The sequence below is a fragment of the Triturus cristatus genome, chromosome 3_1 (genome assembly GCF_964204655.1).
Source record: "Triturus cristatus chromosome 3_1, aTriCri1.1, whole genome shotgun sequence".
NCBI classification, from domain to species: domain Eukaryota; kingdom Metazoa; phylum Chordata; class Amphibia; order Caudata; family Salamandridae; genus Triturus; species Triturus cristatus.
Window position 1 is genome coordinate 1,042,529,172 of NC_140583.1, and position 25,689 is coordinate 1,042,554,860.

At 45.1% G+C, this 25,689-nt stretch overlaps 1 protein-coding gene across 2 annotated transcripts in view; it reads right to left on the reverse strand.

Moving 5' to 3' along the window:
• The window catches only part of DIXDC1 (DIX domain containing 1), a 463,468-nt gene that overhangs the window by 431,458 nt on the left and 6,321 nt on the right, over positions 1 to 25,689 (reverse strand). The window contains exon 1 of one of the 2 annotated variants that reach the window (XM_085645795.1): positions 22,629 to 22,846. The exons of the other annotated variant lie outside the window; for it this stretch is intronic. The gene's annotated coding sequence lies outside the window, so the exon portion shown is untranslated. Of the gene's footprint in view, positions 1 to 22,628; positions 22,847 to 25,689 lie in introns of those variants that run through there. 2 annotated transcript variants of the gene reach the window in all.

Sequence of the window (25,689 nt, forward strand, 5' to 3'; positions counted from 1 at the left end):
CCGTGAGGCATCCCGAGGACTATCTTTCTGGCAACTTCTTACCCACCACCGGCCTACAGGCCGCCCTTCAGAGTTTATTGGTGCAGGTTAAATGGTGCTGACCCTGCCCTGGCGGCTTCGATGCCCCACCCGCCTGGCTTGGGGGTGTGGACGGGTGGGACAATGATGGTGAACAGCAAAGCAGATTCCACTTTTTGCTCCCTTTGATTTGGGAGGCCCGTTTCCAGCAGCCGCACCTCAGCTAAGGCTGAGGAACGTCACTGCACATGAAAAATAAAGCGTTATTATCATTTTATTTTTATGGTGCTAGACTGACACAGTTTTGATAAAGGGGCAGGGCGGGGCTGGGTGTCAGCTATCGGGGGAGGAGTGGTATGTGCACTTAAGTGCGCTTGACGTCTCGGGCCGGCCAAACATTCATGCGCACTTTACATGTTCTACGGCCTGGGTGGAGAACATACCCAGGCTCCCACTCCCTCTCTGAGTGCCGAACCACGGCACTCAGATCAATCATGATGCTGCAATCAGCAGCGTTGTGATTGGCTTGGGAGCCTGGGTGCTTCCTTCCTGTGCTACCTCGTCGAAGTAAGAAGACTGAAGGAGAGGCAGCGACAGCCAGGTAAGTCCAATTTTTTTTAAACCCCTCCCCTCGCGTACCCCCTTCCCCAGCCGCCCCCACCACCACGGCCCTAGGGCAGCCGCTACTTCCCGTTCCCGCTGCCTCAGATTGGCCCATCTTCCCTGGGCCTGGACTAGTCACGTGCACGGTATTTCCCGAGTGGGCCAAGGCAGCAACAACAACAAGATTGCGGGGAGGGTAAGTAAGGTCAGGACCCACCCCGTGCCTTCCTCCACCATACCTCCAGCCTCACAGTGACGCCCTCTGTGCACGTTAGCTTCGGTCCTCTAAGGGTCCGGCTGCGCCTCCCCGGTGACTTGTCTTCCTTGAAATGCATTTTGTTAGGGCCCTTTCTTTTCGCCTCCTTCTTTTTCCCTCTTGGGCTTTAGCTCACTGTTCACTTACCTCTCTCTTTCCCTCTGTGACCCTCCCCTAGACCACCTCTCTCTCTCCACTCTCACGTTCCACCTTTCACTCTGTCCCTCTATTTCTGCCACTTTGTCTCTGTCTAGGTCACTCCCTCTGTTTCCTGCCACCCTTCCTCTCTATCCCCAGACTTCCTGCATGTCCCCTTCCTCTGTCACTCCCACTCTCTGGTTCTCTCCCTTACTCCTCCACCTGTCCTCTTGCCGCGCTCTGAACACATTTCTCTCTCATTCTCTCGTGTCTTCTCTTTCATGCTTGCATCTCTACTTGTCTGTGGCGTACCCTCTCTTTCCCTCTTCCTGACACTCTCTCTCAGGCGCACACTCTTTCCTATATTGTTAGCCTCTTTCTCTCCATCCACAGCCTTCTCTCACTTTGTCCCTAACTTGGTGTCCACTTACAGTTACCCCCTCTGTTTCTCTCTTTCCAGTGCTCTGTCATTCACTCTACGGGGCAGATTTATAAGCCCCTTGCGCCACTTTTGCGTCACTTTTAACATGGGAAAAGTGACGCAAAAGTGGCGCAAGGGGCTTATAAATCTGCCCCTACATGTCCAAACCCTCGCTCTCTCTCTCTCCCATTCAGGGCCGGACTGGGAACCAAAACCGGCCTTGGCAAAGTACAAGGCGCCCCCCCCCCCCCCTCGGGGGGTTGGGGGTGCCGCCGAGCTCTTTGCCAGGGCCGGTTTTCGGCTGATTTTGTTATAGGGCCGATTTTGCAGCTATGCTGCAAAAACGGCCCTGTAACAAACACGGCCCCCATGGGCCCAAAACCGGCCCCCACCAGTCCGGCCCACCGGGGATTGCCCGGTGCCCGGTGCCCGCTACGGCCAGTCCGGCCCTGCTCTCATTGCCATATCTGTCGATCTCCTGTCTATCCACTGCTCTCTCTCAGTCACTCTTAAAGTCTGTCCAACTCCTTTCTTCTCCTGTCTGCCCACCTGTCTTTTTCCACTTTTCTCTCGATGTCCCTCCCTATGCCGCCTCTCTCTCTCGCTGTGCCTTTTTCACGTCCCTCGCTCTCCGTCACTTCACCCCCTCCTCGATATACCTGTGCCAGTCTCTAGCAACATCCTTCTTTCTCCCACATACACCCCTGGCAGTCTGTCTTCTTGTCTTTCTTTTGTTGTCTGTCTCCCTTACCAGGTATTTTGTTGCCTTCGTTCTAACGGACTATCTCGAGTCTCTCTGGGGGCAGGCCTATTCCATGCCTCTTGCCGTGTGAATACACTGGCTTGCTTTTCCTCCTGTGTTAGGGGATTTTTTGCAAATGTCGGAGGTGCGACCTGTCGAAACTCCCTGGCAGCCAACCCAGGCCCCTTTCATGTGCTCGTTTCCTCATTCCTGGCGCACAGCGGGAAATCCTGAGGTTGCGCCAAGGCACGGGGTTTGTTTGCTTGTCTCTCTCGCGCACTCCAGGCTGCCTGGCACGAGGCCTCTGAACACGGGAAGCAGTGTTGGCACCTGGGTTAGCAGGACAGCAGCTGCTGGCGCGCAAGTAAACACCAAGATGGCAGATCTTCGACTTCCTGTCTCAACCCGAGTACAGAAATACCATAAACATTTGCAGTATATTTCACTTTTAGAATAAAAATAACTATGAGGGAGAGAGAGAGAGAGAGAGAGAGAGAGAGAGAGAGAGAGAGAGAGAGAGAGAGAGAAAGAGAGAGAGAGACATAATGTTTCTACTGGTCATAGATTGAGTGAATATTCCCAGCTTTTTCCCCGAAAATTCCGAAGATAAGAGGTATACCTTGATATTGGGCCCCAGGAGAGGGTGCAGCTCATTATCAAATAGAAGCAGGCCCTTCAGTTCAGGTTTGTTCCCACCATGGTTACATCACAAGATATTACGCTCGGCGTTGGAAGTGGCGGCGCCTGCGCTATGGCGGAGGAGCGTCGCCCCACGGCTTTTAAGCAGTGTGAGAAGTAGAATCATAAAATTATGATAATTTTGAGTTATTATCATTTTATGCTTCCTGCTGCTTTGCGGGTGGGCGGGGCAAGGGAGGAGTGGTTTGCCCACTCCTAAGTGCGCAATGGCTGTTTGGTCAGACTTCTCGGGCTGCCCAAAGAAGTCATGCGCACTTTCCCTGTTTTCCATGCAGGCTGCATTACAGCCTGCGTGAAGAACATGCCCAGGCCCCCATTCCCTAGTTGAGCATCAAACCAGGACGCTTAAAACCAATCACAATGCTGCACTGCAGCGTTGTGATTAGTCAGGGGAGCCTGGCTGTGTTTCCTGGACTCCGGAGGGGGCCAAGAGCAGAGACGCGGGACCAGTGGCAAGGTAAGTTTATTTTTTTACATTTTATTTTTAAAAAGCCCAACCCCCATGCTCACGATATCCCCCCTGCCTCACCACTCGCGAACCAATGCAGCCGCCACTGGGCATTGGTACTACAAAGGAGGAGAGTGTAGCCCATCCAGCCTGCCCCTTCCCTTCATGGCATAACATTGCAGGCTCTGCCCCAACTCCAGCTCTGTCTTTGCTCTCGCTTGAGCCTTATACCAGCCTTCATGTTTTTTTTTTCAATTTTCCCCGGCTTCCTACAGTAGCAACTGCTAATTGGACAAAGAAAACAAAAGTTCAATTAAGACTTCGTGATATATGGTGGAATTAATGACTGTAAAATATAATTATTTGCATTTTTCAATAGAAAGTACAGAACAAGCATTGGCAAATCCAACCGGTCTGGTCTTGGAAAGCTTGGGTGCTGGATATTTTTCATTTTTTTCTATTGCAAGCATGTGCCACGAAAAAAAGAATTACAAAATAAAAACAATATTCTGCCATCTGAACATGGAGTGGATATGTTTGCAATAAAAATGTTAATTAGTAAAAAACAGTCCATATAATTGTAATAGAACAGTGCTGGTGCTTCTAACAGGCAGGTGTACCTGAAACAGGTATGGAAACCTTTTGTAGTTTTAATGCATGTCAGAGGGATATTACATTCTTTTTGGTTAAAAGAAAAGGTGCTATTTAAGAATTGAAGGGAAAAGGAATTGCCAGAGTATTGGCCCACCGGCCCCAGAGCTCAGAGTTCAAGAGAGCCAATGGATGAAGTTGGCTGACCCACTGCCCCGTGCTGCGGTGAGCGGAAGCAAAATGTGTACGACAGTTTCACAGGCCAATGGATTGAAGAGGGCTAACTCAAAGCTCCTCCATGTATGTATATATCTTTATAATTTTATGTATGATTGGTTTATTTTTGGGAGTTTAAAGCAGTCGGTAGATCAGGCCTAAAAAGAGAACTGAGTTAATTATATCCATTTTATTCTGTAAACTGCACAAACCCGGAACTGAGTTAATTATATCCATTTTATTCTGTAAACTGCACAGACCTGGAACTGAGTTAATTATATCCATTTTATTCTGTAAACTGCACAGACCGTCTATAGCTCTTGATTGAACTCTTTCAGCCCATAATTGAAGGTCGGGTGAAATTTAATTACAAGCATTGGCAAAGGCAATAGGACTTGTCTTTATAATGCAAGTACACAGCTGTAGACTTTGACAATGTGTGTTTTTAAAGCACTGGTAATAAAGTAAAAGAAAACAAGCATTGACATAGCCAATAGGTCTCGCCTTTGGGACCTTATAAGTGTTTAGCCATGCAACAGTTGCCTAACTAAATACTTATAAGGTCCCAAAAGCGAGACCTATTGGCTATGCCAAGCGGCCGTGCTGCCGCGAAAGTGAAAGTGATCGCGATCAAACATCAAAGCGGACGTGCGGCCGCGAAAGTGAAAGTAATTGCAGTGAAGCGCGGTGCGCGAGCCTGCGCACATGCACTGTGGCTCTAGGCTGGCCTGGTAGCACTTTTTGGAGCCCTCTCAATAAGTCTCGCCAGACCAGCGCATGCGCTGGGTCAGGCGAGACCTAAAAATTAAATAATGGAAAAAGCAAATATATCTTAGGGTATCTCGAAGCTGAACACTGAATTCAAAATGTTCAATCTTTATATGATTCATGATTCATTTTTCAAATTTCACACTGGAAACTATGAACACAATATAAAAATCCTATTGCGCATGATCCAGCTTAGAAATAACACAGATAACTAACTAGCTGCAGGTAGTGACAAGAACATAACAGCTGTCTGCGGAAGTGTCTGAATGTAAAGGAAAATTTCATTTACTTTCCAAATAACTTAAACTGGAACAAATGCTCCAACCAGCTCGGGTGCAGACGTAGGGAAATCTATGAGAAGGAACATTTTTACAGTCGCCTCTCAAACACAGCAAAACCAAAGTCTTCACCAGTCTGCCCTTTCCTCCAGCACCATAAAATCCGCCGTTGTGTGCCACGGCCGGGATTTTATGCAACATGTGGAAAGCAGAAGATAAAATACAACCAGCATTATAAATTCTGCTCTTTAGTCAACCCTGGCAAAAACATACCTGTTGCTGTGCTTTTAGAGATGAGATGGGGAAGGTGAGGAGTAACACAGCGAGTGCACAGTGTAAGGCAGACGTCTTCAATCTGTGGGACGCGACCCCTAGGGGGGCCTTGGAGTCCTGGGAAGGGGGTCGCGCATTCCCCAGCCTCACTTTGCCTGGATTCTAAAACATTTGCTTTCGGTTTGGGAAAAAAGACAGCCCTCCTGGAACAGCAAAGTTCGCTCGTTAAATGCTGTATCTGAGTCTCCTGTGCTGTGTAAAGGCTTTGTGCAGGGGGCCTGATAGTCTAAAAGAGATGCAAATGTGCCCAATTAGTTAATCTGTAAGTGTGAAGGGTGCTTGGGACCCCATGAATCACTCATAGCTTTGCAGTGACAAAGAGTTGCTTTTTTGAGTGGTAGAACAAAGAGTTAACAAATGGGCTATTAAGTGTTTGCTTTTAAAAATAACTGCACTTACACAGCCCTTACTATCACTAAGGAGGTGTTGAAGCGACAGTTATTTAAAATATAAATTGCATTACATAAGCCCTGGTATTCCTAAAATCTACATTTTAGAAGAACCATTTTATTATAAAACTATTTACACATTTTGTATCAGTCTATATTTCACTGTGTGTAATGCAAGTATAAAATAAAGACTTCCATACTCATAGCACTAAAAATACACTTTTCTCCAATGCACCAACTAAGATTTAATTATGTGTCTCTCTGGTTACACACAGACCTCTGCAGTGCATTAACTAATAGAGGTTTCAAATGTACTACAGTGTATTTCCCACTGAGTAACGTCTTTTTACATTTATTTGTTATTTACGATGCCCATTATTTTATATGTAGGTACCTGATGGTGAAAGACCTAAAAAAACATACAGAATATTTTGGGGCTCATTTATGAGAGGCTTGCGCTGCCAGAGCACCAGTTTTATTGACGCTCTGGAGGCGCAAATGTCTCAACTATATCTATGAGGCGGCGCAAAGTCACCCGGTGTGGCTTTGCATGGGCTCATGGATATGGAGTAAGACAAAGCAGGGCAAGATGCTGCCTTGTCTAATTCTGCATCAAGGAGGTGTTCCATGTGCGCTGCGTTGGTGTTCCCATGCAACACCCATGGATTTTGATGCTGCTCCATACTTACAAAATCACTTAAACCTGGGGCAGCACCAAAAACATATGCCTCCCCAGTGAAAACATTTTTCCTTGTTGTTTCCTCTTTCCATATGTGCTGCATTTTTGCAGCTCACATAGAAAGAGGAAAATATCTCTCTGGATTGTTTATGTGCAGGAAGCTGTCCTTCCTGCACAAAAACAATCCTGCCTATGTTGGTGCTAGGCAGCAATTTGTGCGCCAACGCAAGAGGAAAGGACAGGAATGGACCGTATTTCATAAATATGGTGCATTCCTGCGTTTTCATATTGGCGCAGAGCACCGCAGCAAGACTACTTCTGGCGCTGCCCAACGCCAATTCCTCATAAATGAGGCCCTTTATTTTTAGCTTGTTAATAATCAAACGGGTGAGAGAGGAATAATGTGGGCTAGTTCACTTCCCCTGGTACAATAGGTAAATATCAATGAGAACTAGCTTATTAGTGGAAGCTCGATGTCCATGTCAGGAGGAAAAACCTTTTGTTTTTTATGAAACTTGGGTGTGCTTCGACGCCTGACTACAGCAGAGCTGGTTTTGTGTAGTGAGAGTGCAGTAAAGTGAATGAATGCGAGTTAAAAGCTGTCCAATGGGTCCCGTTTGACTAAAGGATTTTAATAATGGGCCTTGGCAGTATTTAAAACAACAAGGCGGATAAGTGAGGAGTTACAATTATGTCTCCAATATCCTGTAAACATAAGAATGAGGTCTACATCTTTCAGCCAGACTGCTGTGTATGCTGGCTTTCATCAGGACCTATGTGTATGGTGAGTTAGTGATGGTCAGTTATGGTTTGTTTGACCAGATATGTGTCGCACGCGCTAAGGTGCGTTTAAATGAAGGAGGAAATGTTCCTCTATTTGCTCAAAACCTGTTGGGAAAAGGACAACAAACAGAACAAAAACATAGACATTAAGCAACTGTAGCTTCTCATATTCGCACGCTAGTAATGTGACTAGATGAGCGCTGTGTCCGTAGACTATGTGGCAAATTAGCGGTAGTGAAATGGATAGTGACGCTTGTGAGAAAGTGGCTGTTATTTAATGCCGATTATTATGCGCTTCTGTGCCTTGATCAATAGTGTTGAGTTATCGGTATGTTCGTGGTTTTAATAACATGAAAAAAGAAAATGATACAATGCTTACAATGAGATTTTCAGAGTGAGCAACATGAATCCCGTGGGGGGGCCGGACCTGTAGTCACACACTATATGTGTGGCGAGAAAGAGAAACGAAAATCGTTTAAAGGTGGAGTACCCAGTCAGCATGGGGAACTCCGTCCAAAAGCTGGAAACGAGGCCCCAAACACCCCACTTACTTCATCAAGATCACTGGCCCCCTCCTCATACCTTTGTTTTTAGCTACACCTCTGACCACGCCCCCACGCTCACTGGCCTTTGGTTGGCTAAACACTGTCTAACATTATTTCCACACTGTAAAAATTATTTTGTGTGGGAATTGGGGGCGTTTATGGTTGTCGATGATGAGGAGTACCAAGTTCTAGAAACTTTTGTCAGGAGGGGGTCCTTACTCCTAAAAAGGTTTGCCAAGGGGGTCTCGGCATCAAAAAGTTTGAAGACCTCTGGTGTAAGGAATGTGAGGGGGAAGCAGCACATGGGACAGAGAGCCACAAAACACATGCATTCCCATGGAGGGCTCAAAGAAAAATAATACTATAGCTCCCCGATTGGAACCATGTTAAAATACAAGCCATATAATCAAAAGAATAGCAAATAAGCTGTGCTTGAGGGGAGGGCAGGGAAGACCACAAGAAGAGGAAAAAAGGCAGTCAAATCAGAAGCAAGCAAATGAGCTTGACAAAAAAGCCAATGACAGGCCCCGTTGGGACTGCCACTGGGCAAGAAGGGGGTACTGGGCCTCCACCGTGGGGATTGATGTTGTTTGTTTCTGATGTCCCAAAGTCTTTCCTATTATGTCTCAGCAAACTGGGCCACGTACAGCCCTTTCACCACTTGACTCTTAGTGATAGCAATGGCGAGCAGTCACAGGCTTCGCAGGGACATAGGGTGAGAGTGCCCGCGTTCAGGATAGTACAAATACACAGTAGCGCAATAACTGAATGTCCAACCCAGTACTTAGCTTTTAGGAAAGAAAAGTACTTTAGGGACCACTAGAACAGAATACTACACACAAAAACATAGGCAAAGCACAATTTAGTGCTATCTCTCCCAATTCAACCCCCTGTGGCCTAGGCAGTTCCCCTTTGGATTATGGCAATAGTGTGATTATGGCTCGGGTGCAGATCTCTCATTGAGGCGTTTGTGCTCAGTCTCTCACAGTTCAATAGTTTTAGCTCCCATACAGTTCAGTTGCTCAGCTGTTACCACCCATAGTGGAATAGTCTTTTTGGGCAGATCAGCTTTATCTCAGTGCACACACTCCTTCCCATTCTGGGGAGGACACATGCTCATCAGCAGCTTCATCTGGGCTCTCTTTGCTGTTTGTGGTGAACGTCCAGAAGAGGCGGCTACAGCAGTCCTGATCCTGCATGTTTCCATTGGCTACTAGCAGAGTTCAGGACGGCCGGAACAGCGATCTCCTTGTAAGGCTTGATCTTGGTGCAAAACAGGTGGGCCGTCTGCTGGAAGGCTCTCCGGGTTCAGTGCTGCCAAACACAGACCTATTCCTTTCCTGTGGTGTGGCAATGCACTGGGTGATCATTTTTAGTCTGGGCTGGCAGACACAGGCCACTCTCTTTCTGGATTACACAGCCGCACCCATGGGATATAGCCACATGCAGTTCAATCTTCTTCTGACCAGTATGGCTATGCGCAGGCCGAAACGGGCTCGAATCACAACCCCGAGCAGGCTTTGGTAATCTCAGGACAAGTCGTCATGGTTCCCGCAGAAACCCCTTCCAGAGAGACTGAAGGCCTCCGGTAGTTGAACTTGGGTATAGGGTCATTCTCTGCTGTCCTCATTTTCTGGAAGTCCTACCAGCACTGGGGACCTGCTGCACATCACTGCACTTGCAGTCACTCGTCCTGCATGGTTGACAGGCTCTTTCCATTTCTCAGCAGGCAGCCTGGCTTCAAGGTGCCCAAGGAGAGGTGTACAGCTCCGCCAGCACGTGGCAGGTCCAGGTGATGCCTCCTCGGCTTGGGAAGCTGGCTGTCAGTCAGGCACCAGCTCTGCTTGCTCAGCAGCCCCCTGAGTACTCTGTGAAGCACTCCCTTTCTTGGTCATAGAGGACGTGGAACAGAACTCACGAGTGGGGTTGTGGGGTCCCATTTTTATACAACAAAATCAGCCATGAGTTGTGTATCCACTGCCTACTCTTTAAGGACCAGGTTGGGCTGGTTCTCATTTCAAGTGTCCTCTCCAGGCTGTTCTCCAGACACAGTCTTCGTGTATAGCTATTCTTCTCACAGCAGGCTTGTCTCCAGCCTGGAACACTCACAACAGAGACACAAAGTGGTGTGTTCAGCCAAACTGAACAATGATCAGATGAAATGTAAAAGACTCGCCTCATCCAAGGGATCCCCTTTCACCTCGCACAACAGTCTGCAATCTCACCTTTCACCACTCCCATACTCCATAAGACACCAGGATGACTCGTCAGATGTTCCTAGCACAGTAAAAGGCCTAATTGCATTTCTAAAGGAATCTAGTCTCCCTTCCTTTACTTGAGTGTCTGGGTCACCTCCCTTCCACTGCCTGGAAAAACAGCATCACCTACATCTTATGCAAAAGGCCAAGGCATGGATATCCAAAATGAATCCCACAGGCCTCCATTACTCTGCTTTACTCTCACATGCCATGCATGAACCATGCAGGCTACATACACAAACACACACAACATACACTAATTGTAATTGCTAGGATTCGTGTAAGAGCAGAGAAGCAGCACTTTCCATAAGTTGGCCAGCAGGCCTCTTCTCTAGTGACACAGATAAAAAAAAGTCTGGGTACAACTATGAAGTCACAAAACAGACCTACAACTGCTCTATGTGCTAAACCTATGGACTATGTGCTAAACCTATGGACTGACGTTCACTGTCAATCAGGGCACACTTGCAGCGCTCCTCCCAGTCACAGGAAACAATCAGGCACTTACTCATGTCAGAGGACAGGCCAAGGTCTCTGCACACATGCTAACTTAGCGTGACACCAGGGTCAAAATCAAATACCAGCAGTGGCGACTGGCATATACGGGGTAGGGGCGCAAAATTAAATTAAATATCAAAAGACTTACCAAACACAATGTCCTTTGCTCCGGAACTCTTCTTTCACTGACGCCCACAGGAACAGGATGCTGCAACTCCCTTCACCAGTCCAAGCGCGGCTCTCACCAGCATGAGAGCAGTGCTAGGATTGGTGGGAGTGGCCTCAGTCAGTGCTACACAGCGCTCTGGAGGCTTTGGCTTTTTCTAACCCAGCTGTCTTAAGACACCTGGGTTAGAGCTGTTTAAAGTGCGCATATGTGGCTGGCCGTCTCAAGACGGCCGGCCAAAAAGACAGTGCATTAGACAACCCACCCTCCTCCCTGCTGCTGTCCCTCAGCAGCAGCCTCGCCCCTGTCCTGATGCTTGGGACAGGCGAATGAAATATAAAATTGTAATAAATTACCATTTTATTTTTTGTCTCTGGGGCTTTTGGGGGGGCGACGCTCTTCTGCTCAAGCGGAGGAGCCACCCCTGAATACCAGATACACGCAGTCAGCATTGAGGGCAGGGAAACACAACTGTACACCATGCAGGGGAAATTCCTGTGCCCACAGCCAGAAAAGCAAAGTATAGGACTGACACAAAGTTCCTTCAAAGTATTGGCATGGTGCACAATAGGTATTGGACAACAGGCTGTCTGTAAACGAAACTAATAAGGGCCATCTGTCCGCAAGGCTTAAAAATGCACCTTTGTCGCGTTAATAAAAATCGAAAAACTGCAGAAAAAGCAGCAGTTTAAAGTTAACGGTGTCTGTTGTCAATCAAATATTTTCAACGTCCACAAGCACGTAGAGCAAAACAAGAAGAGACCAGAATACACCTAAAACAACTGATACTGGAAGAACAGCCATACCAAGCCTCCCCGCTCCAGTGTTGTCACTTGACGTCTCTGGGTAAACAAGAGACCCCGTGTAAAGCCTGGGGGCCTGAGAGTGGGGGTCAGACTCGGAGAATGCTGTTAAACTTTTAACAGCAGGCTAGAAATTCCATCACTGTGTAAACATGTTTGATTTCCGTCTCCTGCCATGTTTAAACAATCACCCTCTATGTTGTTTTTAAGAAAGAACCAATGAAAGGGAGATATTTATTTGTGTTTAAAAATATGTATAAAGTTAAACATTAAAGGACAGCAGAGTTCCAGAGATACGGTTTCAACATCAAATACCAAGTCGAGCATTCAGATTAGATGAACAATAAGTAACGAAAACAAAACAAACCAACCAGCATTTAAGGAAAGGAAATTAAAAGTTGAATTGATTTTGTTGTTTAGAATTCAATATTTTCTGTGTTAGCGCAGCACGAATGCACGAACATGTTGGGAGTTGCAAAGATTCAGAGACAAGTAAATATTGTGAGGGCGGTCGGCTGAAGAGTTTTCTGTTTTACAATCCAGGGCACAGAGGAGGAGTGCGAGGCGCTATGAAGGGGACAGCTGTTCCGCCAGCTGCTTCCTTTGAGGGTGTGACATTCAGCATTACTCAACAGCTAAATCCGGAAGAGAAAAGGAAACTGGACTAAACGTGACCAGCGACACTGAAATAATACTTTAAATACTATTATAATACTCATAACAGCACTACTAAAAATTGGAATCAGAGGAAGGCAACGCTGTAAATGTAAAACAATTCTGTTTGGTATGTGTGCTTTGGAAAAAAAAAAGGCGTGAGGTCATGAGTGAGGGAGTCAGAGGCATCTGTTCAATGACGATTAGACGATGCATGTGTATGTATATATATATATAACAATTCCTAAAATGAGTATGGTACCATCAACAAATGACTTATAATGTAACTAAGGTCTTAAAACCTTCTATTAACTGCAATGCTTTTTAATGAGGCGCTATCATGTATATTGGTCCCAAGATGGCTGCCAACACTTCTTGGATGAAGTGCTGACAGCCAATCAGATCTCAGGATGAGATGTGTGGTTAGGCTCCGCCCACATATATATATGATTTTACTTTTGATTTTCTCAGGAACTACTGAACAGATTGACACCAGACCTGCAAAAGACACATCCCTGACCTGAGGACTACCTCTCTGCCAAATTTCAAGTAATTCTGTTCAGCCGTTCGGGCTGTACCTTGGACTAAAGGTCCCTATGGAAAATTGCATGGGGAAAACGCATTTTGGGACCCCCCTTTTTTCTCAGCCCCCGCTTGACGAATCCCCCCGAGACTTTCAGGGTAGGAGCGGAGCGGAGCGCCCCACCTATTTTGAAAATTTCGCGAGGATTCGTCAACCGGCGCCAAAGTTATTCCAAATAGAATGTTGCGGATTTCCTATGGAAACACGGTCCTAACTATAACTATCTACTGGCGACCGCCAGTAGATAATATATATATATATTTTTTTTTTTATACATATACTTATACATATACATGGTTTTTTTTTGTTTTGTTTTACAAACTCTGACCCTAAAGAAATTGGGTACATGATATTTCAATTACAGGGATGTGGGTCACTTGCTTTCATACAGCTACGTGAAATTTCATGAAATTTACGTAAAATTCGGAGTAACTATCCACAATGTAAACCAGACATTTAGCGCTATATTTTAGCAAGGAATGCATCCTTGCTTCAATTTTTGACGCAAGGATTCATCCGCAGTGAAAAACAAAACGCACTAAAAATACACCTGCCGTGAACAACTGCTCACACTCTGGTTGTTTGCGTTATTGCCATGCTATAATTTTGCCACTATTGGCGGCGTAATTTTGCAGCGTAGCACAACAGTGTAATTTCAAGTAACAAGTATAAAGCGAAAGTACTGAAATTACAGCGGTATAATTAAAATTTTACATGGAAATTAAAAATAGTGATAGTAAAGCTATACTGCCTTTTTCAATTGATCACAAATTCAGTACATTTGGAGACAACTTTGGTCTTTGTGGACTGGTTGAAGAGATCTGTGTTACAAGTAAAATGCTGTAAACTAACTCAGGGGGATGGTGCACTTTCTGTTGATGTCTGTGACTAATCCATAGTCAGGTCCAATGGAATTATGTGATTGTGCAGCTGCTGCGATTTTCACATGATTATAGATCTACAGCATTTGCCACATAATCCATCATCTGCCGCATAATCTGCAGATTTTAGCAAAAAATACATTGTTTCTAGCTCTAACGTTTACTAAAAGTTGCTGCACAGTAAAAAAGCCTTTGCAAAGCTGGACTGGTCACCTTTCTGTTGCTTATTACTATATTTAAGTGTTCAACTGGTACTAATGAGGTGCAACCGATGGCCAGGCTGGGATAAAAAGGTTTAAAAATGATGACATAAAGAAGTAATACTATTACAAAATGTGGCGCATTATGCAGCATGATTTGGCTTTTCTTGCCGCATAATTTACTCAACACTGGCGCATAATTTGGCCCTTCCCTGCCGCATAATTCCAGTGGCCCTGTCTATAGTCATAGATTCGAATAACTAAATAGCTGGAAGGGTTGGTGTGTCAATTGCAGGCATGGGTTCAAAAGTGAGAGGTACAAAGGGGATTTTTGAATGGGGTGCGCAGTGTTGCCAGCCAGCCCCAGTTTAATGTTTGGATTGTGTTGCTGCATGGTAAAACAAAATAAGTCAAGGCTCTGCAGTGAGTCAGGACATTGCAGGAGGAATATATGTGAAGTGAGCATTTAACAAATAATTAGTGAATGGTAACATTATTGTTTTCCTCTGTGTGACAAACAACAGATCATTTAAAATTAATAAATTAATTTATGATTCCAACATGGTTTATATGAGCTATTTTTCAGCCTTTCATTTCACAATTTAATTAATCCTAATAAAGGCAGTTGCTTTTCTTTCGAATGGCCAAGAGAGAATGATAGAAAACACATTAGAACATTGGAATGTTGGGAGCTCCATTGAAAACAATGGAGCGCTCCGGGCTTATAATGGCTGGTATAAGCCCGGAGCATCAACATTCCAATGTGTCTTTGTTCACAGCTCTGGCTGTGAACAAAGGCTTCAGGGAGCCCGAGGGGATTTGAATCCCCTCGCGCTCCCTGAAGGCTTTGTTTTGTTAGAACATTCTGCCCTCTAGTGGCAGAATGTTCTAATAGCCTTATAGCCTTTCGTAGCAGGGCTATACCGGCTTTTAAAGTCCCTCTGCCTTCGGCTCGGGCCTTTAACGCTGCAGCGGGTCTTTACCAGCCGGTATAGCCCGCTACAGCGGGCTCTAAGGCTATAATGTGTACTATAGCCTTAGAGCCCCCCCTTAGCAGGCTCTACCGCCCATTAAAGGCCCGCTCCAGCGTTAAAGGCCCGAGTTGAATGCAAGGGCCTTTAACAAGGGAGCCGGCCTTTAATGGCCAGTAGAGCCGGCTACAGAGGGCTATAGGGCTATTAGAACATTCCGCCCCTTGAAGGCAGAATGTCCTAACTTGTAAAACAAAGGCCACATGGAGCTCGATGGGGTTGATTTCCCCTAGGGCTCCATGTGGCCTTTGTTATCCATTGGAATGATGGAGCTCCAGGCTTCTACTGGCCATTAAATGCCCGGAGCACTCCATTGTTTTCAATGGAGTGCTCAAGCTTCCAATGCTCTAATGTAGATTTTGTGAACCAACGAAAGGGTAATAGTAAAGAGGCCGCTGCAAACACCGTTCTCCTTTCTGTGCTCCTTCTAATACATTATGCCCACAGAGAAACAGCTAATGAAGACAAAACTAGAGCAACATATGGAAAGTCTCATATTCGATTAACATTTGCTAATAAAATATGCCATCACAGCTGGAGTTAACGGGAATGTGTGACTTGCTTTGCATGTTTTGGAGCTTTTAACAACAATAGAGAAGGACATGAATAAAACGCGATTCCCCTCGAAGCCATCACGGTGAGTTTGTACAATGCTCCCATCTTTTGCAGTCTGTATGTAAGGCTGCGGGTTGGCATTAATGACTCTTTGTGGGGTCTCTTGGGACGACATACCATCGTGTCAATTAATTGCACATGTAAGTGCATTTTGAGGTCTTAGGTAAATTGCTTACGGTTCGTGTCTTCACTCAGTTATCTGCTGAAAACTTTAGAGCGCCTGGAAGCAATTGACTTTGTTATGTGCACTATACTGGAAAATATAATAATTTACTTTGAGATAATGCAAAACTTCTCAAGAATGTGCTGGTAGTTCACACAGTCCTGTTTCTACTTACTTTGCGCTCTGGTCTTGTAGATTTATTTGATCAATTCTAAATACAGGTCCTCAAACACCAATAAGCCAGGACAAAATCTGGAGAAAAAAAGTACTCGCACTTGGCATGGGACAGCTTTTGACATCTAAGCTTCCAATTGCATGTGACTGCTAAAAATGTTTCTCTCTCTCCCTCATAAGGCCTTCTTGACTCATAAATTGTCAAACCTGAGTGCTAGGTCTTGCAGTATGTAAAGGCTGCTACACCCAAAGCCATTTATGGAAATGCACTAGAATAGGGTGAAAGAAGGTGGGTACCTTCACAACTGTACACATAACTACATTTAATTCATGGTCCAACTTCTTTCTTTGGTACATCTTCAAACCCGCAACATTCCTTATCCTTAGCAGAATAATTCAACCATCTTACGTAACATGTGTAAGAGCAACTGAGAGTCACAGTTTTTAGGGTGAGGCTCCTTTACCAAAGACAACTACCCTCTCCAAAGAATAAATCCCCAATTGTATTGCCATTGGGCTGAGAGACTCAAATTGTCATGGTAGAATCCTGCAGATATCCACCAATTCTGATCTTATACGAAGCTCCTTAGGGTTCTCTTCTAGCTCATATGTTGTTCAATAGACATTATGGCCCCTTGTAGGGCTCCTCGATCACCAAGACATTCCCATCCATCAATGCCGTCATAGCACCCAATAGGAAGTCGTCTTATCTTACAGTGCGGTCAGCTAAAGACATCCATTAACTCAGTTCCTGACTGAACCTCATTCAATCCTTGATGCCTAAAGTTCATTTAAAACTCAACCAAAAAAAGACTGATGTCATCCTCATAAATAGACCACTCACTGAGCCTCTTATCTGTGTGTAACTCAATAATATGGTTTTAGATAGCTACCACCTTGCCTTTCACCTGGACTGCTCTCTATTCCAGAAAGACTAGATGGAGAAAAAGACAGACGCAGCTTGGGTCCAGCTTTCATTGCTGCACAACATTTAGCCATTCCTCTCACCTGCAAATCTCTGATCTACAGTCAAGGGCCTCGCCCGGTCACCTGTTGACAGCAATAAAGTTCTGCTTGCTGGTCTCCAAGAATCTTCTCTGACTCTAATTAAAACAGTTTTTCATGCAACCACTTAATTTATCACTAGCCAAAGAAAGTTTAAATACATCTGCCCTATCTTAAACGATTTGCATTGGTTCTCACTTAACTCCGGAAGCCGATTTAAAGCATCCTGTGTGAGCTAGAAAGTGCTTTACCTCAAATATGCTTATAGACCTAAGCCACCTAGTGGCACTTGCATGTCGAGGAGCACATCCCTCATCAAACTGCAAATTAACATGAACTATAAAGAACGAATGCACTGTGAAAACCTAAATCTTGTTGTATCATACTCATGTACTCTTAGGGCCTGATTTAGGGTTTGATGGACTGGGTAATCTGTTGCAAATGTGATGGTGTATCCTGCCCACCAAACCCTTGTTCTGCCTACCTCACTTAGAGATGGGCAGACCATAAGTTTTCTGTCAACAGAGCGCCCGTTGGCTCAGTGACGGAATACTGCCTTCAATGGCACGGTGACATCACATGGTCTGTCCTAATTATGGTGGATTGTGTAATTCCTTTATTTTTCGTGCGTATCAGCACCAGGAGAAACCTGTTGTTGAGTGACAGAAAAACAAATAATCCGTAATGACCCACACACTCTAGAAGAAAACTCTGACGGTGCGGGTTTTTTTTACGGAGTTTTCTACAGCGCGAACTTGACCCGAAGGTATCGGGTATCGCTTTACATAGCACCAGTTGCATTACATGAGGACACATTCATTTTTGTTAGGCACGGGGAGATTAAGTGATTTGCCCAGAATCACAGGATGTTCAGCGTCATTGTCAAGACTAAAACCCAGTTCCCCAGATTCGAGGTCGACCACCCTAGCCGTTAGGCCAACTCCTCTTCCCTAACTCCCAGGGTGCTGGGATTATTTGTGGTTTTGTTTTGAACACACAACTCCCATTTTGGTAGTTTGATTTTAAAAAACAAAAGAGAATTTAGAAAACTTTAATGGCCAGCCATCATGGCTGACGGTACTATACGGCAAATATTTCCTACATTGACAGGAACCGCCATGACGGCTGTGCATGTCAGTGTAGAGAGATGTCTGTGGGGCCCAAGGACATCTGTAAAACTGGTGCACAGGATGTCCAGTGCTTACACAATGCTTCCTGCGTGATGACAGAAAGGGGGATGAATTAAAATACTCCCATCGCCTTGACGGACACTAACCCGTAACTAAGAGGAATTGGCCTAACGGCTTGGGCGCTCGACCTCGGACCTGGGGAACTGGGTTCGAGTCTCGGTAATGCTGCTGAACATCCTGTGATTCTGGGCAAATCACTTAATCTCCCCGTGCCTAACAAAAAAATGAATGTGTGTCCTCTTGTAACGTAACTGGTGCTATGTAAAGCGCTCTCATACCTGATTGGATTCGGGTCAAGTTTGCGCTATATAAAACTCTGCAAAAAAAAAACAAAATACCCGTCCACCAGACTCTAAACCAGGCCCTTATCCAGTACACTATTAATGTTTACACATATGATGAAGAGAATGCTAATGTTTTCCAATCAAATACGGAGGTCATTTTGCAGTAGTTTGGAGCTCCCAGTGATTGCGAATAAGCCTGATCATTTTAAGGGTTCTAGTAAGCCAGGAAGCCATGTTATTTAAAGTTGTACATGGGCACATTTCCAACAAGTTCAACCTTGCCTTTGAACCAGCCAAGTGAAAGCAGGATTTTAGGAGAATAGCCAGCCTAGTATGGGATTTATGAATGATATCTTCTCCTCAATGACATTCTGCACTTCCTCTGGGAGAAGATCCTGCCATCTGCTCATTAGAAAGGCGTTTGCTGAAAGTACCCAGTTTCTGTCATGTTTTAGCTCCATTGACATGTTGAGAAAAAGCATATATATATATATATATACTTGTCTAACATTCTATGCATTTTTTTTCGTGCTGTTTATTATCTGTGACTTGTCAGATGTGCTTATGTTGGTTAAAAATGCAAATAAAAATATTTTTAAAAAATTAATAATAATAAAAAAAATTTAAAAAACCATTCTATGCATTTTAGCTTTTATGCTCCTACTGACCATTTCTAGCGAGAGTCCTGGTCAGCTGAAATGACAATTGTCGTTAATTCTTTTGCTGTGTCGCTTGCTATTTTGAATAGAACACAAGTGGGACTTTAGGCTTCCCGATGTGTTGCTTTTTCATTTTTGACAGCATCAACTGTTTTTTTTCTGTATAAATTAATACACTATGGAAATACCACCTTTTGTGCTTCAGACTGTCGCCATCACTGTTGCAATTAAGAAAATATCTCAAAACCTACGGCTTCACCGTCATCCTACTTTGCTGATGACATTTCTTTTCCCTTCTTTTCTTCCCTCTGTTTGAAAATGCTCCACATGTATTGCTCACCACAATTTGTTTTTTCTAAAATTGTAATTATACATCTGCTCCTCACATCATGTATCCCTGGAATCGCGAGCTGATCCCGTACCCGAGACCGCTCTTCAACCGATCCTGCTATTTTAGCGTCATCCGTGCGACCCTAGTTCCCACCGTTTCCTCAGCGGGTCCTTCTCCTCGAGTGACTTCATATCGAGGTCCTTTTTGATACATACATTTACTTCCGTACAGCCCTGATGAGTCACAACAGCTACACGTTGTGACGAAACACGTGTCGGCTGATCAATTTTCTTTTGTATATTGCACTGAAACTTTTCATTAAAAGGAATCTTGCACGCAACACACCTGATGTCGACCGGTGTTTATCCATTATTAAGAATCTGTCCGACTCCTTCTGGCATTTATTGAATACATACAGGACCAGCTAATTATCCATACGTGTGCACAGGATCTAATTTTCAGTTTTTGTTGTAGGTCTTGACCTACGCATTGCAGGGGTAATTTCCTTGGGTTTGTCACCCCTGACCTAGTGGCACCGGACATCTTTGTTCACTTGACTAACCACGTACACGCTCGACCGCCAAGCTTCCTCCAAATAATCAAACCCTTACCACTGTTATCACAATATATAAGTGATTGTCCGTGAAATGAGCCATTTAGGGCAGGGCTGTGCCCACCTGCATACTGCAGCCTCTCCGGCTGAAGTGAGATCAAAGTGTGTGGACCCGCCAATGTGTCCCTGTGTCACCACGGAGCATCAGGTCACTTTCGCGGAGAGTCTCTGGACTGGCTCAGACATAGCTGTCAGAATCCGGCTGGTTCCCACTCAGTTCCAGCACCAGAATAAAAGGAATATTAATTACTACTAATAATGGGACGTAAGGTCAGCCGTCATTACTCACAAACCAACAGCAGAGCATTTACTACAACTCAAGCTCACACCATGCACTCCATCCTGTAGACATCACCTCAGCGCCATTTTCATCACAGAGACGGGAACCATCCCCACATCCTAGTGTCGCCTCGCCCGAAAAGCCACAGGATCCCATAACTCTGCAATCCTCACACTGCACACCAAACCAGTACATAACTTGTAAAAAAAAAATAAGAATAATAAACAGAAGTGCAGGGCCCCAACTTTTTCTTACGAGCCCACTGCTCATACTAGCGAATGCTATGAGTTTCCAAATATCACTGTTGGCTGGTTTTGATTCAACCTCATGCCTCTATATTCCACCACCATACGCCTCCTATCTTCATATCTCACTCTAGCAAGTTCTTTATCCTTGCGTTCACTATTTGTCTCTGCTTTACTTTAATTTCCTCCTTCTCTGTCCCCTTCATTGGGTTCACATCTGATAATGAAAATTAGGTGCACTTATCAAAAATAAGTGTTGGTGGACAATTAAGCACCGACCCATCTCCCGCAGTGGATTCCACTCTTAAAACTACGGAGCGCCCCACCTACCTTTAGCCACTCTCTGTCTCTAGGATAGCCGCCTTCATCCTGATATACAGACCTTCCAGGCCCAGAACAGACTTCCTTGAAAAAATATCCGATCTCATCACCACATTGTCAGTCCATCCATATATATAAACATTCCTGGAGAGGCAACGCTTTGGCAATCAAACCTGAACTCAGAGACAACAAACCTGAACTCAGTGACAACAAACCTGAACTCAGTGACAACAAACCTGAACTCAGTGACAACAAACCCTCCATCCACAGCAAGAGAAGAGATTGAGCAAGACCAATTCTAAAGATGGCTTCATATAATTCAAGACTCTATACCCACTCACATCACAACAGCTAAAGCTGCCTACAAGACAAGAAACAGGAAAGACAGACAAGTCTAAACTAGTTGGACACAATGAAATCATACCCTACTTCCATTCAGTTGAAAGATAGCTCATCAAGTTGAGTGCTCACTCCAGAGAATTGTTTATAATCTGCATACTAAGTTGACTCGGCCTTTCATCCTTCCATGGCTGATAAATGAGCATCCATTTATATATTGAGTAATAATAATTGCATTCAAGCGTGTTCTATATAGAAAAGGTTTGACAAATGCTCCACATAAGTGGTAGGTTTCGACTCCACTAAACCATGCTCCAGGCGGACAGCCTTCAAGTCACTTTCAATCGTGGTCTCACCAACATCCTCCGAGCTCTCATAGGCAGCAGCCAAAAATAAGGCCATCCAGACCTCAAGCGCTGTGAAGCCCTTGTCTGCAAGAGCCCTCACAGCTCAACCCTCAGTCAAGGCATCTGGTGCGGTGCATATGGATCTGGCAAGATCCCACCACTCCTGATGGATTCGAGCTCCAACACACAGGCCTCACCAGCCGAGGAACCATCATACCTTCTCCATTCACTAAAACATGCTAGAAGCTCTCTCTTCAAGGAGTTACTCTTCAACACTTGGTGAGAGCCCAGCACTCAATCTCCAGAGGTCACTTACTCAGTTAGCTCAGTCGGATAATGCCTGCTGCAGTTTTCTCCACTCTGTGTGTGTCAGAGACCAACTTCCACCGACCCCACTTGTATTTACAGGTGATCAGGGACAGACTGCCCTCTTCTTGCTTGTGTTCGCACACCTACACCACCGACCACCCTCCTAGCTGCACTGTGTGCACGAGGGTGGGGGAGGGGCAGGAGCCAGAGGCCTCAGCAGTGTCCAGGCATTTCAGAATTACTTTTTTTGTTTAACTCAGATACATCCTCCTGCCAAAGTGCAGGCAGCAGACATGGAAGGTGCGGATGAAAAGATTGTAAATCTCACTGGGACCGGCCAGGGCAGCTCTTCTCCAGGCCGGTGATCGGATCCCGGAGGAAACAAGGCCGGAGTTTGTAGAACATGGTGACGAGTGTGGACAATGTACTCGATAAAGACGTGCTATGAGAAACACTCAAATTAATTTCATATTTTACTCACCACTAATCCTTTATGGGTTCCGGACCAGCGTGCTACTCGCTGAAAAAGCTCTTCGACGCCTCCTCAGGGGTAGTAAGTGCTATAAAAATGCAATTACAATACAATACACTCAGGAGCGTCAGAGCTGATTAAAAACAGAACTTATCAATTTCATCCACCAGGCCTGTCTGTAAGATAGGGATTTATTTCGCACGTGTATGCAGTTTGTGAGGGAAACGCATTTAAATTAAATATCTTCGGTTCAAACGCAGACTGCGCAATCATTCTTTACGCCGTACGCTGAGCTCTTACCTGTAGCGCTGCGAGCTCGGCCGGATTTCTGATGACAAACAGCACAACAGCACCATATTATTCTCTCTCTCTCTCTCGTGAGTGCTAGTGGACGAGTTTGAGGCGCTTTGACGTATGTATGTATATGAAGAGAAATCCTGCCCCGGGACCTCTGCGTTTGTTCCTGCCCACCGGGTGGCTTTTCTGTCTTGAAGTTGCGTTCCTACCTCAAGGGCTTCCTCTGCACTAAACTTCCTCCTGTGCACTTACTTCTGCTTCCAGACACGTTTCGGGAGGAAACCGACAGATGTTTACATCGCTAGACAAATACTTCCGGTTACGAAAGGCTCTTCATTTAAATTCTAAGACCCCACTTGAAAACACGCACATACTCGAGTGTTGAAGCATCGCGGGCCGCATGATTAGGCGCGTGCCACTTAATCTGCCACCTGCGCCCTTTCAGCGAAAAGAAGGGTGCCTCCCCCGAAGGATATGACGTTCAAAGTATAAAGAAGATGTCAGGTGTTGGAACAGAAGCACGTTAGGCTTAGAGTCGCGGGGTCTAGCACCCCAATTCTCAGAGGCCTTCCTTGGACCGCCTTAAGAGCTCTCCAACCGGGTAGAAGCGCTTCAGCGTCCCACATGGGGGTAGCAAGCGCTATATATAGGGGCATAGCTTGGTCAGTAAGATTGGGGGGGGGGGAGGGGGGGGGGAGCTTCAGATTTCTCAATAATCACACTGGCCTATCATGGTAAAATACAATATAGGACAAGGAGGGTGCATGAGAGGGGCCTTAAAGGGCAGTGCAAAGGGAAAGTGGTGGGGATTGTTAGCGGTATTTAAAACAAAATATTTTGTGAAATAACCAAAAATGTTAAGAACTTTAAAAAGGAGAGGGGGAGAGAGGGAGTGAGAGAGAGGGGGAGAGAGAGGGAGAGAGAGAGGGGGGGAGAGAGAGAGAGAGGGGGGGGAGAGAGAGAGAGAAAGAGGGGGGAGAGAGAGGGAGAGAGAGAGGGGGGGAGAGAGAGAGGGAGATAGAGAGAGAGAGAGAGAGAGAGAGAGAAAGTATAAATATATATATACATATTTTACCATGGGAAATCCTGCAGATACCTCACTGTGCCCTACTGAAAGCACCTGTTCCCAACTACTTACTATAAAATACATTTATTGGGGGGGGGGGTGTAACAGTCCAAACACCCCCCGAAGCTGCGCCCCTCGATGTATAGTTATTGCAATAGGATATAATGCAATACGCTGGTTTCAACCTCTCCCACACCCTGGTTCCTTGGACAGTCACCCTCCGGCTTCTTTCACCTATTTGCTCCACAATACAGCGGTGCTGGAATAATTACCGGAGTGTGGCTGCTGGCCAGTGAAATCAAAACGCAGGGGGATGACAACTTCTAATGCTACAATGGAATTTAAATGTTTTGTGTGCTTAGAGTGCTTCTAAGTAAAGGCAATCTGTTTTCATTTTTTTTTTGCCACTACGAACAATCTTTTGTTAAGAGAGGAAATGTACCTCCACTGTACTTCCAGTGCTGGTCAAAAAGGTTCAAATGTTTTCAGGACAAATAAAACATACAGCATTTTTTCATGTCTAAAATGATACTTTTTAAACACATAGCCTTAGCCTCCTCCAATCTCCCTTCCATGAACTCAGGCACCAGTGTTAATGAGGTCACTATAGAGAAACATAAATGTATACACAGATCTACATGGTGACAAAATAATCAGATGTTTGAAGGACCAATTGCTTTTACTCTTTTGATACTTGTGCCCCTGGTGTAAAAGATACACTTTATCAATGGCGGCCGGCACAGGTAAGAGCCGTGGGGTGGGGCGGGGCGGAGAGGGGGTCTTGGAAGTCGACAAACGACGGGATAAGTAACATTAAATAAAAAATAAATAAAACCACTTAGCTTGCGCTCGCGGCATTGCCAAGTCGGCGATGCGGCGAGCGCAAGGTAAGTGGTTTAATCATTTTTTTTATTCATTTTATTTATCCCGTCGTCTGCCGACTTCCCCTACCCCCATCCCGCCTCACCGCTCCTACCTGTGCCAGCCGCCACTGCACTTTAAAAAGCCTTATTGTTCTGTAGATCTGCGTTCAAGTCGTCTGTGGGTGCCGCTGCACCTGTCGCACCCCTAGTTCAAGCGTCACTGCCACAAAACCTTTCCTGCCCTGCTTCCGTCCTACCTGGAGGAAAGATCACCAACACCAGCTAGGATTGCTGAAAGATTTTCAATGTTCCAGGTAAAACAGAGTTTTAGCTGAAAAAATAAATACCTTTTCAGGTTCTTTGTTCAGTAATTTGGCTCAGCCACTGAATGACGTTGTGAGGACTCCCCCTTTACTATCATAATTTGAGCTCTTGCTACCCCAAGTGCAATATTAACTTTAGGGAAAGGCGGCTTCACCCATACAGCTCCTCCTTTGTTCCCTCCCTTTTGCCCCTTCTTTTGACAGTCGCTGACACCATATTCCCACCCTTTTCTCTGCCAGCAGTTTAACATGAAGCACTGCATCCACCCCAAACTTCAGCGCTTTTTTTATCAGTCTACCATATAACTTTCAACATGCACAACCACACTTTCCTCCAAGGCTTATATTTCCATGCTAATAAGAATTATAATGGTGCGACTTATAAAGCGCATAGTTACTTTAAAAAAAAGCGCTAAAGGCCCAGCTCCCACAGGTCGCATATGCACCAGTTCCCGTTGAATTAACTCAGCCTGTACAACCAGGTTTTTCATTTTTCCAGAAGAGGGCTTCTGAAGGGGCCTGGACAGGCTGACAGAGGGAGCGAGTTTGGGCGCTATGCACCAATATGTGAACAGTTAGTAACTCTATGCTATATATATGACTATGGTGTTATCAGCGATGTCATTTGAGATGTCATCAATGATGTGATATATCATGAGTGGTTTATATATGTGATATAATAAGTAGTGCATGGCGGGGCTCAAGTTATAGTTAGTTCAGGAAACGTTAACTGGTTAATTTAAGTGTTTAGATTTTATCTTATTAACTATAACCTCACTTTAACCTTTGTTTTTTCAGTGAATTTTGTGTAC